Genomic DNA, 12,576 nt, shown 5'->3' with positions numbered 1-12,576 from the left:
TATATTCTTTGAATTTGGTCAGTAACACACTAAACTGCAATTAAGAACAACTCTTCTGGAGATGAGTACTTCCTCCTTTTTTGTGGAAAGCTGCCAACACAGATGTAAAAAAAAGGAGAATTTATCTTGGTTTCCCAACAGTCTTTCCAACCACAAGTGTCATTGCCCTTTGCAGAACAAAGAAGCCTTTGTCAACCTGAGAAATTTTAGCTGGGCTAGAATCCATGAATTGTATGAGTGATATGAAAAGATAGCATAAAAAAAGAAAAAAAAAAAAAGAAAGCAGGTCTTTGTATACCAAAAAAATATACTCATGGAACTTCAATCCTGTTCAAAATTTATTAATAAAACAGTTTTAACAGATCTTGTAGTAATCAAGGGGGTAAGTACAAGTTTCAGCTTTCATTTGGAAGCTGCCATATCAAAATCCTCTGAAACTATTTATTACAGACCCAAGAGTTTGGAAGACAACTAAAAAGAACACAAGACATTGTTTTTTATTACACAGTCACACTGAAAACATATTAGTTTGAAAAGCTGAATTTTTGAATATTTGAGATGGCAACATTGCATATAGACTCCTCAAAGGAAGCCTAAACATTGCAATCTTTGGCTTTGCTTAGCACTTTCTTCCAGTAAACTAATTGCTTAGCTGATGGAGATCACTATCATTTCTCATGTGAAAGTGTTGAGACACGTAGGCAGTGTCCAAACAGGCTAGAGAAGCCAAGTGCTGTCTGTCCTCAGTAGTGTGGTCCCTGTTTAACCACCTTGCTAGGTTTCTTTGGAAGCCAGCATTTCATCTATAGCAAAGACACTTCGGCCAAAAATACAGTAATTAATAGTAACATGATTTAAGAAAATACCACAATAATACAGCATAATCTTCTTTTTGGACTGATATTCTGACTTGAACTTCTCAGTAATTTAACTATCCATTTTAATACAGGCAAATGAACTTAACTGAAAAATAAATGGTAATAATATTACTTTAAGTACTTTTTTGCCTCTTGCTTTTTTTAAGAAAATAGCAGTGTGGCATGAGTGAAAACAGGCAGTAAGGGGTGGACTTTTGTGTTCTTTCCAGGAAGTATGAACAAAAAGAAATGACCTGTTGCAAATTCCCCCATTGTACGGTGGGAGAGAAAAAACCACGAAGGCCAATCCATGTCCTGGAGTGATATATACACCCACTTCCTCTTGGCCTCAGTAGTACAGAAAAACAGGTAGCAAAGCAGGCAGCCATATGGAAAACATTGAAAAGGAAACATTTAGAAATTGTGCAAGAGAAGCTGATGACCCCTAACACCAGCAGGCTTAAGGGAAAAGCCGTGATCTTTCCTGCTTACAGAGTTGCCAGATTGTCATTGTTTAACCCCAGCTGGCAATTAAGCACCACACAGACGTTTGCTCACTCTCCCCCTCTCAGTGGGATGGGGGATTGAGTCATAAAACAAAAGTAAAACTTGTGAGTTGCGATAAAGACAGTTCAATAGGGCAGAAAAAGGAGGGAAAACAATAATAAGAGAATATACAAAGCAGGAGATGCACAATACATTTGCTCACTACCTGCTGACTGATGCCCCAGCCAACCCCCAAGCTGTGGTACCCCTCAGCTAACTCCCCCAGTTTCTATACTGGGCATGATATCACATGGTATGGAATACGCCTTTGGCTCATTTGGGTCAGCTGTCCTTGCTGTGTCCCCTCCCAGCCTATGCTGGCAGAGCAGTATGAAAAGCTGGAAGGTCCCTGACTTAGTATAAACACTGCTTAGCAACAGCTAAAACATCAGTGTGCTATCACCCTAAATCCAAAACATGGCACTATACCAGCTACTAGGATGAAAATTAACTTTATTCCAGCCAAAACCAGGACACAGATGTATGCTCAGGGTCATGAGAAGCAGCTGGCTTTAAGTATATTCGCACAATGCTATGCACATCTCCAGAAAATATTTTCCTCTTAAAGCAAAATACAACAGCATATATTTGGCAGTCTGTACACCAAATTTAGTGACTCTTTGGATTAACATGCAATGGTTGTGCTGCCACTCAGAAGCAAGTCCACATGATGAAGAAATGAGCAAACAGCAGCCCCATGAAATTCAAAGGAAAATGTCAAGTTCCCCACCTGGGAGAAATAACCCCAGGCACCAGTATGTGCTGGGGGCCAACCAGCTGGGGGCCAACCAGCTGGAAGGCAGCTCTGCAGAAGAGAACCTTGGGGTCCTTAGTAGATGAGTAGCTGAATGTGAGCCTTTGCCTTTGTGGCGAAGAAGGATAACAAGCATCCCAGGCTGCATTAGGAAGAATGTTGCCAGTAGGTCAAGAGAGATCTTGCTCAGCACTGGTGAGACCACATCTGGAGTTACATCCCCGGTTGTGGGCTTCCCAGTAAAAGACAGACATGGATATACAGGAGTGAGTCTAGCAAAGGATCAGGAAGATGATTAGATAATTAATCTGACACAGGAGGAGAAGCTGAGAGAATGAGGATTGCTTGGCTTCGAGATAAGGCTCAGAGGGATCTCACTGATGTATATAAACACCTAATGGGAGGAGGTAAAGAAGATGGATCAAGACTCTTAGTGTTGCCCAGTGAATGGACAAAAGGCAATGGGCAGAAATTGAAATAAAGGAAACTGCTTAAACATAGGCAAACACTGTAAAGGTGATTGAACACTGGAACAGGTTGTCCTGAGAGGTTAAGTCTCCATCCTTAAAAATATATGAAACCCAGTTGGACGTGGTCCTGTAAGCACAGCTTGATTAGTTTGTCTGTTTGTGTTTTATTTGTTTGTTTGTTGTTTTTTTTTTTTTAAAAAAAAAACCCCAACCCTTCCTGCAAAATAACTGTGAAATATAGTTCAAAGAAAGGGTGTTGACATCAAACATTTTCAACTGCTTAACATTGTTACTAGCTTTGAACTGTTGAAAAATTAGGAAAAATCTCCCCGGACAAAAGTAAACTGTGGGGTTATTTTGCTCAGGCTGCCACACAAAGATGTCAAATATTTTAAATGCTGGTGTGGAAAACACTTTCTACAATCTGGTGCATTTTATTATATAAGCTGCAGGACTTATGGTGAGTCTGGTTAGCGATGTACACATTCAAATAAGGAAGTTGGTGGATATGAAATTTATCTCAAGGCATCGAGAGGAGGGGAGAACCATTTGAGATTATTTCCTCTACAGGTAGTTTTATATGTGTAATATTCAAATCTAATAGCAAGAAAAATAGCACTGCTTAAATTGCTTGCTTTTGCTCAGACTGCCTGTTTCCAGAAACCTGTCTGTCTTTACCTCCCAAGTGAAAAGTGATACCTGCAAACAACATTGTAATAAAAATAAGGAAATAAATATGGACATATTCATGGTTAAGCAACTGTTGTTTTGGTTGTTTTTGTTTGTTTTGGGGTTTTTTTTAATATCTTTGTCTTCTAGCCTTTACGCTTAACTTAATGTTTCCTAAAATGGGGATTTCCACAGTTGGCTCAGGTTTGTATATGCACTTGCATCACTAGCTGCTGTCTTGCTTAAACAAGCTTAGAAAGCAATCAGAAAGATCAAACTCAATTTATTAGTATGAAATATTAGGGCCATATAAATTGTTTTGAAGTATTATACTAGCATCCTGAATTTTATCTAGTCTTGTGCTTTTGACTTTCCTATGATATGGTATTGTCTAGAAAAAAAAATATTTTTCTGTGCTTATTTTCTCCAGATTGTAGAGTAGGATGCAGACAGTTGGAAAAGGCTCAGCTTGGAAAGGTTCAGCTAAACTTTATCAGTTTCTAAATGTTTACATTTTAGATTACATATAATACTTGTTGTCATTAATGCATAATAAATAGGTAAATTGGGCCTGTCAATCCAGTTTGACTTGCTACACATGGCTTCATCAGATAATCAAAAAAGTTTATCTAAGGGGTTTTTCTATGGGTATTTTCCCTCCCCACAATGTCAGAGGCTTATGTGAGTTTCACTGCCTTTTCTTGCTTGCCTGCAGAGAGCAGTTTCTTAACTTTCCTGTCCTACATCTTTAATAGAGTCAAAAATTATTGGAACTGTGTTGTTAAGCCAGGTGAGGTATAGCACAACTAGCAACATCACTATGCTCCTGTCACTGTAAACACTCAGTTCCTGACACTTCCAAAATTAGTCTTGTAATAATTTAAAAAGTCTGAACTGTGTTTTACTCAGGAAGAAGATTCCAAATGGTACAGACTTCCCAAAGTTGTTTGAAAATAAGGAGCTTGGTAGAAGAAAGAGAGTGAGCACATGTGAATATGAACCAGCAGTACTACAGCAAGGAAGTTCTTAGGAGACTCTGAAGACACCACTTGTCACTAGGTTCATGCTGCAGCCTCAATATATCCAAACTTAAAAAATTAAACACAAGATGCAAGTCTTCAGAAAATAATGTTATATTAGTTTCAACACTAATGCAACTACTTATAACTCAAGTAAGTTTTTCACTCTGCCCATCCAGCTGCTCTTTGTCTCACCTAACTTCACATGGGCTTGATTCTACTTCTTTTGTCCCAAGAGACTTTAAGACAAAGGTTACCATAATGATTTATCCTATATTGATGTTATTCTACATCCATTAGAATGCTTGTTTAACAAAAGAATGGTACTATGTTGTTCCTTTCAGTCAACATTGATGATCATGAGTATTGGAGATCTGCAAGAGTGGGCTGCTCTGCAAGGGAAGGTAATTACACAGGAGCCCCAGGGGACAGGGACCATGTCCTTACCAGCAAAGGTTACAGTACAGGCCTAATAATCAACACATGACTCTTGAGTAAAGAGGTAGGCCTGAGAATCATCAACAGGATACCAGACTAAACTCAAACACACCAACAAGGTAGCTCAGAGAACAAATAACCAGGGAGGGCCTGAGCTTAAATGCAGTTCCTGGGCCAAGGGGCAGACAGCGCATGGATGGAGGGCCCAGATGATGCTGATGAGATTGATTAGGAACTGTTGGTGCTCTCAGAGCTCTGACAGAAGATAAATTCCAGTAGCTGTAACCTATCTTCCCCTGTAGGTAGGATCTTTGAAAATACTGAATTTTTATTAAAGAGTTTAATGTGGATTTATTAGGCTATAATGAATTTTTAATTGTTCAGTAGGCTTTGGTAGGATCTGTTTTTTAATATCTAACACTAATATTAAAAAGAATAACTTTTATGTTATTATGTGCTATAATGCTACTTTTATGCAGTTCTGAGTAGTTATTAGTTGAAGCTACAGAACTTATTATTATGTTCTCTGAAAAAGTCTCTAATTCTAGTGCTTTAAGTGTCATCTTCTGTTTTTGATGATACACCCAAAAAAGCATGTGCTGGCAAACTGGTAAATAAGTTTTGTTTCTTTTAGCACAGGAACTGTTTCACAGAGACTGTAAGTTTCATGTGTCTGTGGTATCCTTCTAGAGAAAACAGTCATGATTTATTTAGAGGAACTTTATCAGTGGTTGGAAAGCCACGAGGGAACTATCAGAAAGAAACAAGTTTCTTTAAATAGTTTCTAATAGGTTTCATCTGAGCCAGCTTTTTCCTAAACTAGGCGTTAACACACTGCAGTCTGCTAGAGACTTTGGAAGATGAAAGCTTTGTTCTTGTGCATGATAATAGGTTTAGTCGCTACTTAAAAATCACAGAAGTCATGACAAAATCATGTTTGATATGAGAATGGTGTTCAGAAAACACTGCACATGACTTTTTTACAAAAGTTGTCTTCAGGCCTTGTTGCTGCTTGGCAGATGGAGAAGGACTGCCCTCTTCATGAACCTTTTCATGCAGTGATGACTCACAAGTGTCTACTGACTACTACTTTTGGTGGTAGAAGATAAGTATTTCATGTACAGGATGAGTATAATTAAATGAGAAGAAATACTTAGAGGTGAATAAAGATGTTAAAAACTAAATCACCTGTGCCATGTGAATATACTATATTGATGTTGTGACACATTACATACTGTTTGAAAGGTTGATACTCTGTTTTGTCTTCCAAGAAGATACATGCTTTCAAAAATCAGTGTATATGCTGAATTGCAAAGACAACTATGCTTTGGTTTCATGAAGTCACATGTGGTAGTTTCAGCATTTAAATCTGAGAATTGAAAAACTTACCTTGTTTTTAAAGACACTGAGTTCATAATGCTGTATCCACAACAATAAAAAGGTATTGAAGAAAATCTATTTTTATTTTGCCTTCTTGCACCTTGACATAATTTAATTTTGTCCAGCTACCACATCACCACTACTTCTCTCATTTATTCTTTCAGTATTGAGAAAAATGTGGTTGAGTTTGTTTCCCATTATTTCATCAGTGGGGCTTTCTGGTAAATTTTTGTAGCCTTACTTGCAAAACATCCACTTTCATTTTGAGAATGTAGGAGCTATTTTTAGATTCACTTTAGAGAGAAAACTGTCCCTTTCAGCACACAGTAACATAACTGTTTTTCTTTTTTGTAGGTTCTGCTTGCAAGTTTAATATCAAGTTGTTACTGATTTTATTATCAACTGAAATTAAATTGTGTTTGATTTTAATATAAGTATAGAATTAAGGGATATTTTAGTAAAAATAATTTATTTTATTGTATTTTGAATCTAGCAACTGACTGCTACTCTAAAATTCCCTGTACAGCCCTGTACCAAGGCTGAAGGGATTGGTCATAATTGTTTAGTAGGAACGGTTAGAACCTAGGTAACAAAACATGAGGTGATTTGTAATCTGATTTATAATACATGTATAGGACTAGAAGAATGCAACTAGTTGTCAAGGTCCAGGATTAATGGGAACTGAGGGCAGTAACCATAACAGCTTGCAGGTACCTGCCAAGAAAACTGTGTCCTTAAGCAAAAGGTAATTCCGGCAGGGGGAGATCGCGACCACCGACTCATGGACCACCTACTCACATTACACCCCAGACCCATTTCTAGACATTTCTAACCTCTACTGCGCAGAATTGGAAATGGGAGGAGAATATGTTAATGATTTCTTGGAAGTTGTATGCTTATGTATGAATACTTAATGAATATGTATGAGTGAGTTCTATATAAGGTGTATGATTCTGGTGCCTGGCACGTGTTGTTGGTGAGAGCACTCCCCTACACGTCCGGCCGTCAATAAAGAAGTGTCTGCTTATCTACATCAAATTGGTGTCGATAAGTTATTTTTATCCCGGATTTTGGTGACAAAGTTGCTTAGCAGTGTTGTATATGTAAAGCAGAAAATAAGGAGTATTACAGTTTTAAAAAAAATAGTGTGGAAAACTGTTGGTTTGTTTCTGGTCCTGAAACAGTTTGTATGTTGAGAATATTGTCTCCCTTGCTAGGCTGTGTTGTGTAGCTGCTATGTTCTCTTGCTGCCTTTTCCACAAGTTTGCTTTCTCTCCACTTGTTTTACCTCATTGCTTGGGAGGATTGTAAGCTGTGGCTGAAGCAAGGCTGATGGGCATTTATAGAGCTTAGCACAAAAAAGTTCTGATCATAAATCAGTGCAGTGATGAACAAATAGGTATAAGGTGAAATGGTAGCGATATATAAATTTTTGAGGTGGAAGGTGCTACCAAAAACAGTGGTAACAGTGAGATTTGTAGGGGAACAGGAGTTATATGGTAAACAAGAAGATGGCATTTTCCAATATTATCTATGGAGAGATTTAAGCAGAGGCACATGTGAACTGGATTTTGAGTTATAGCAGAGCTGTTAGGTGAGGAAGGGAGCAGAAGCCTTCAATTCTAATGTCAGAAGAGGCAATTTTTTAAGGCTGTAGGAAGCAGAAAGGTTAGAGGATTTCAGCATCTTGGCATCTTGGAGGGTGGTGGGTGTGGACAAAGGGCTGCATTAAACAGTAGGAGCATTAGGGGACTGCAGAACTCTGGGACCAACATAGAAAAAGGTTCAGCTCTTTGGTTTTTTCCTTCTCTGAAGGAGAACAGGCTTTTAATGCTCTCTCCAGCTTTCTGTCAGACATAGCTTTTGCTCATGTATTTACACAAATCTCACAAGTTCACTGTTCAGTGTAAGGATGGAAATTATCCCAGTGTGCCTGCAACAGAGGTGATGATTGTTTTGAGGACTCAGCTATGCCTTGAACTGAAAGGACTACATTCAGGTTGGTTAAAATAAACCCTGTGTGCTGGGGTTTGGACGGGACTGTTGGACAGAGCAGCCTGAATCTGAATGGCTATGATGAAAACTGAGGATGAAGGGGCTATATTACTTCATGGGGTCCAGGGTATAAAACTAAAAAAAAAAAAAAAAATGTTAGGAGCAGAAGAACAGGCCTGTCTCATTTTAGCAATGGCAACAGCTCATTCTTAGATGGTGGTGGTAAAATTATTTGTAATTCAGAAATCAGTACTAAAAACTCTTTATAAATAAATTACTGCATACTGATGACAAATGCAAGAATCTGATTGCTTGTATAAGCTGAGGATAAAAAAACAGTTTAATCCTAAAGTAAGAGACTGTTATACAACATAAACTGTAAGAAAAAGTTCTCTGAATAAGCCACTGAAGAAATCTCTTAACTCCAGATACTTAGTTTTGCCAAAATTTACAGTATTGGTGATAATCCATTCATTATCTCCAGAAAGATTTAGTATATTTTTTTGTTGTTTTAAAAAGTCAAGCAGATAAAACTGAGTTTATACATGAAAGATACTATAAACTGGAAAGCCACCAATTTACATATTACTCCCGGAGGAGGGATGGTATCACAATTGCTGCTATGAACACCACATTGACACCAATCATGATAGGAGATCATTCCTTGGATTTAGCAAGCTTTGCAGGCACATATGAATCTCGTTTAGAGAACAACATTCAGGAATATTAAGTGAATATATGTACTTACTGGTACAGAGTATGTATTTGTTTGGTATGCTTAAGATATTTATCTCAGATTTCTGGGATATTTTTACTCTTGGCTTCAAGAAATGTTACAAATTTAGTGCCAATATGGTAGAAATGCAAAGCATTCTAAATGTATGAATCCAGATTATTACTTGTCTCAAACATGAAATATGTTGCAGGCATTAATGTTTTGTAAAACTTGCAGAATTTTGTGAAACCAGAAGAGCATTGGTGCCAAGATTTACAAAAGGTGAATCTTGGTCATCAGGATTCAAAGAGCAAATGAAGTAATAACTGTAGACAAGTTCGCTTGACGTAAGTTTTGAGCAAAATATTAGGAAAGCATGGAAGAGATTCAGCTGAGAAGTAAGCAGAATATAATGTCAGCTAACATATTTTGATAGGAAATGTTTATTTCCAAGGAAGCTAACTTTATTCTTTGAGACTAGAAGTTCAGAGGATAGCTGCATAGATATGTTTTGTTAAAAGCTTTATTATACCATAATGTTTCAAATAAAAAGTTTTACAAAAGTAAACAGGGATTTTACAAATGTTAAGCAGTCATGAAGTTGATGATGAGCTAGTTTACATGAAAATCTAAGAAAGGAGATTGTTCTTCTTCTTGTTGGAGAGAACTGCCATTTATTAGATTTATCACTAGTAGGGTTTCACAGTGGTTTGCAGAGGACCTAGTAGCCTTATCTAATCTGAGAGTACATGTGAAACATGATAAACTTTTGTGATTGATGCAAAAAGCAGACTATTAAAAAACAATGTGGAAGAGAGCTAGTTTGCTTGCTGGGCTCATTCCAGCAAAACATATTTTTCATAAAGATAGGGCTGAAGCTGATGCATCATGGAGCAAAAAAAAGTGAGCCAGCCTAGACAGTAACACTTATCCTGGAAAACAGAACCTCTGAAACTGAAATGGAAGGAGGGCAGACAGAAACAAGACAACAATGTTTCTGTAGAGGCATCAGTGAAAATCTGCACTCTGTAGAGGCATCAGTGAAAATCTGCACACAGGTCCAGCACATCTCTGCAAAGAATGTTGAAAAACTGGAAAGAGCAAAGAATGATTTGCCAGAAAACTTGTAGACTGGCAAAATCACCTCACAGCAAGACACTAGAGAATGTTGTACGTTTCATTTATCAAAAAGACACTGAGAAATAACTTGTTCACAGGTTTTAAGTTCTTCCACGAGGAGGAAAGATGAGACAGAGAGGCTTTTACAGAAAGAGCAAGGACACAATAATGAACAAATGGCTGGAGACAGAAAGAGGCAGCATGAAATAGAGGAACACCTTTTTAACACTGGATGTGACTGACTGTGGGAAAAAAACCAAACAGGCACAGGAATGTAGTGTCTGCCATTTGATTTATGGTACCTTCTAGGAGTGGTATGTTACTCAGGTGAAGTTTTCACCTGCAATATAGAAGCCAGGGGATCAAGCCGGATCATATATAGGAAGTTTTACAATCTGAAACAGTGTGGACGTGTGTGTATGCATAGTGCTAACAAAAATACAGCCAGATTATCCAGACCCAAGTTACTGGGATAGATCAGGGTTCATTTGCTGCTTTTTAAATTGCCATCACCATGGCTCTTGTCTGTAGTCAAGCCCACGTGATTAGACACCTCTACATACCTTTTACCTCTGGGCAGGATGATTGAGATCTTTTTACATGTCACTCAGTATATTCTCTTGAAGGCCTATGTTTTTTCTTCCTCTCAGCAAAGCCTGGTTTGAGAACAGAACAGTTTTCCATATTCTTAGCAGAACTTCTGTGTGGAATGGCTGGAAAACAACGGACATATTATGAGCGGTCCAGACCGAGTGGCCTCGCTGTAACAACGGGCAGTAGCTGTTGTGAAGAACACCTGCAAGGCCAAGGGATGGAGAAACTGCGTGCGCAGCAAAAAGATAATGAAGCTGGACTGTGGAAAAGAAGATGTTTGTCTGACAGAAGAGCGGCGCGTGGACGCCACAGCGGGCCCCACCGCAGAGGGCGAAAGGGCGCGTGGACAAGTAGCCTTAGCCCGTCAGCCATCAGGTCGCTGCGCGTGTGCTTCATGGTGGTCTGTAAATCGCCGCGTGTCCTTTAATAAAGCGGCACTAACTCGGTCGCGTCGGTCGTGCGCGCTGCGCCCGGGACTGCCGCGTCGGCAGCGGTGCCCGCGCAGGGCCCGGGCCCTCCCGCCGGCGCCGCCCGGGCAGGAGCCGCCGGCCCGCGGGGCGGGAGCCGGCCGCAGCGGCCCCGGCGCCGGGGAGGACGCGCGGGCGCAGCCCCGGGAATCGCGCCCGGGTCGGGCGAGCGGCGGGCGGAGATGGGCTCCGCGCCGAGCGGGGGAGCAGCGGCAGTGGTCAGGCGCCTCCAACACACACTCTCCGGGAGAGGGTTATCTTACGATGGGGGAACTGAGGAAGCTGCTGCCATGGGCTGGAAGCACGGATCAACCCCCACGGCAGCGCAGCCTTTGAAGTAGTTACTGGGGAAAAAAATCGGCGCGGCCCTGTGGGACGATATTAGTTCAGGTTCCAAAGACAGTGGGAAATTCTCCACCGTGTGGAGGCTGATCCTGGAGACTGAAAGAGATGCAAGCAGAACGGCAGGCTGCGGCCTCCGCTTCCGCCGCCTTGTCAGCAGCGGCAGCAGGCGCTGGCGGCAAGGACTCCGCTGCTGCCGAGGCGTTCGCGGGGCCCCTTCCCCAGGGCCGCTCCTGAAGGGAGGGCTGGCGGCGCCTCACGCGCAGCGCCCGTGCGGCACGGAATTCGGGAGCCAAAATCCACAGATTCGCCGCCGCCGCTCGAGTCTCCCCTTCCGAGCCCGGGGGAAGGATCCCCGGAGCGCCCCCCCGCCGCCGCCTCGGCCGGGGAAGGGGACTGCCCCGCCGCCCCCCACCTCGCCTCCGCCACCCCGAGCGGGGCACGGAGGATACCGTGACGGCTTACGAGACCAGCAGTTGCGAGAACTAACGAAAAAAATAATAGGGCAACTTCGCATACAAGTAAAGGGCTCGGCCTCTTCCCACCGCACCGCCGCCACCCCCCCTGCTGTTAACCCCCGTGACAACGGCGGGGGGGCGGGGGAAACTGGCCCTCGGGCCGCTGCCATCGTCGGCTCAAATGGGGGGGGCACTGGGAGGCGCGGGGTGTAATGGCAACCAGCACATCGGTGGCGGGGACTTGTTCGGGATGCAATAGTTGAGGGGCGGTTTAACCAGCTTGGATCCGTGTTACCGGTAATAGTAACCGCACACGGCAATGAATGGGAGCCCTTAGATTGGAAAATAATTAAGGAGGCAAAATTGGCAATAACACAATATGGTCTAAAATCACCATATACTAATTCGATAATCCAGCACATTTTTACAGCAAATTTATTAACTCCCTATGATGTCCGTATGATTATACAAACTTTACTAACACCTTCCCAACAACTGCAATTTTTTTCAGCGTTGGCAAACGGCCTGCGAGGCTGTGACAGCCGTACCCCGGCAGCAAGGAGATGCTCTGTATGGAGTGCGAGCTCAAACGCTGGTGGGGGCAGGTCCTTTTGCCAACCCGGGCTGGCAAATGGGACTTCAACCGGAAGCGTTACGTATAGCCCGAGATTTAGCCCTGAAAAAAATTTTAGCCGTACATGATGAAAAATCGGCGCCAGCATTTACAGGAATAAGGCAGGGACCCACAGAGCC

The 12,576-nt window shown here is 41.4% G+C and overlaps 1 protein-coding gene across 2 annotated transcripts in view; it reads right to left on the bottom strand.

The window, feature by feature from the left end:
* LOC141963849 (receptor-interacting serine/threonine-protein kinase 2-like) overlaps positions 1–11,028 on the bottom strand; it is a 32,910-nt gene extending 21,882 nt beyond the window's left edge. Inside the window, exon 1 of one of the 2 annotated variants that reach the window (XM_074913547.1) lies at positions 10,526–11,028. The gene's annotated coding sequence lies outside the window, so the exon portion shown is untranslated. The remainder of the gene's footprint in view (positions 1–10,525) is intronic. The other variant, XM_074913545.1, reaches the window with a different exon arrangement.
* Between the last annotated feature and the right edge of the window lie 1,548 nt (positions 11,029–12,576).

Source organism: Athene noctua, chromosome 9, assembly GCF_965140245.1.
Source record: "Athene noctua chromosome 9, bAthNoc1.hap1.1, whole genome shotgun sequence".
Lineage (NCBI taxonomy): Eukaryota > Metazoa > Chordata > Aves > Strigiformes > Strigidae > Athene > Athene noctua.
The sequence above is the reverse complement of the archived record's forward strand: the minus strand, read 5'-3'. Positions and strand labels throughout refer to the sequence as shown.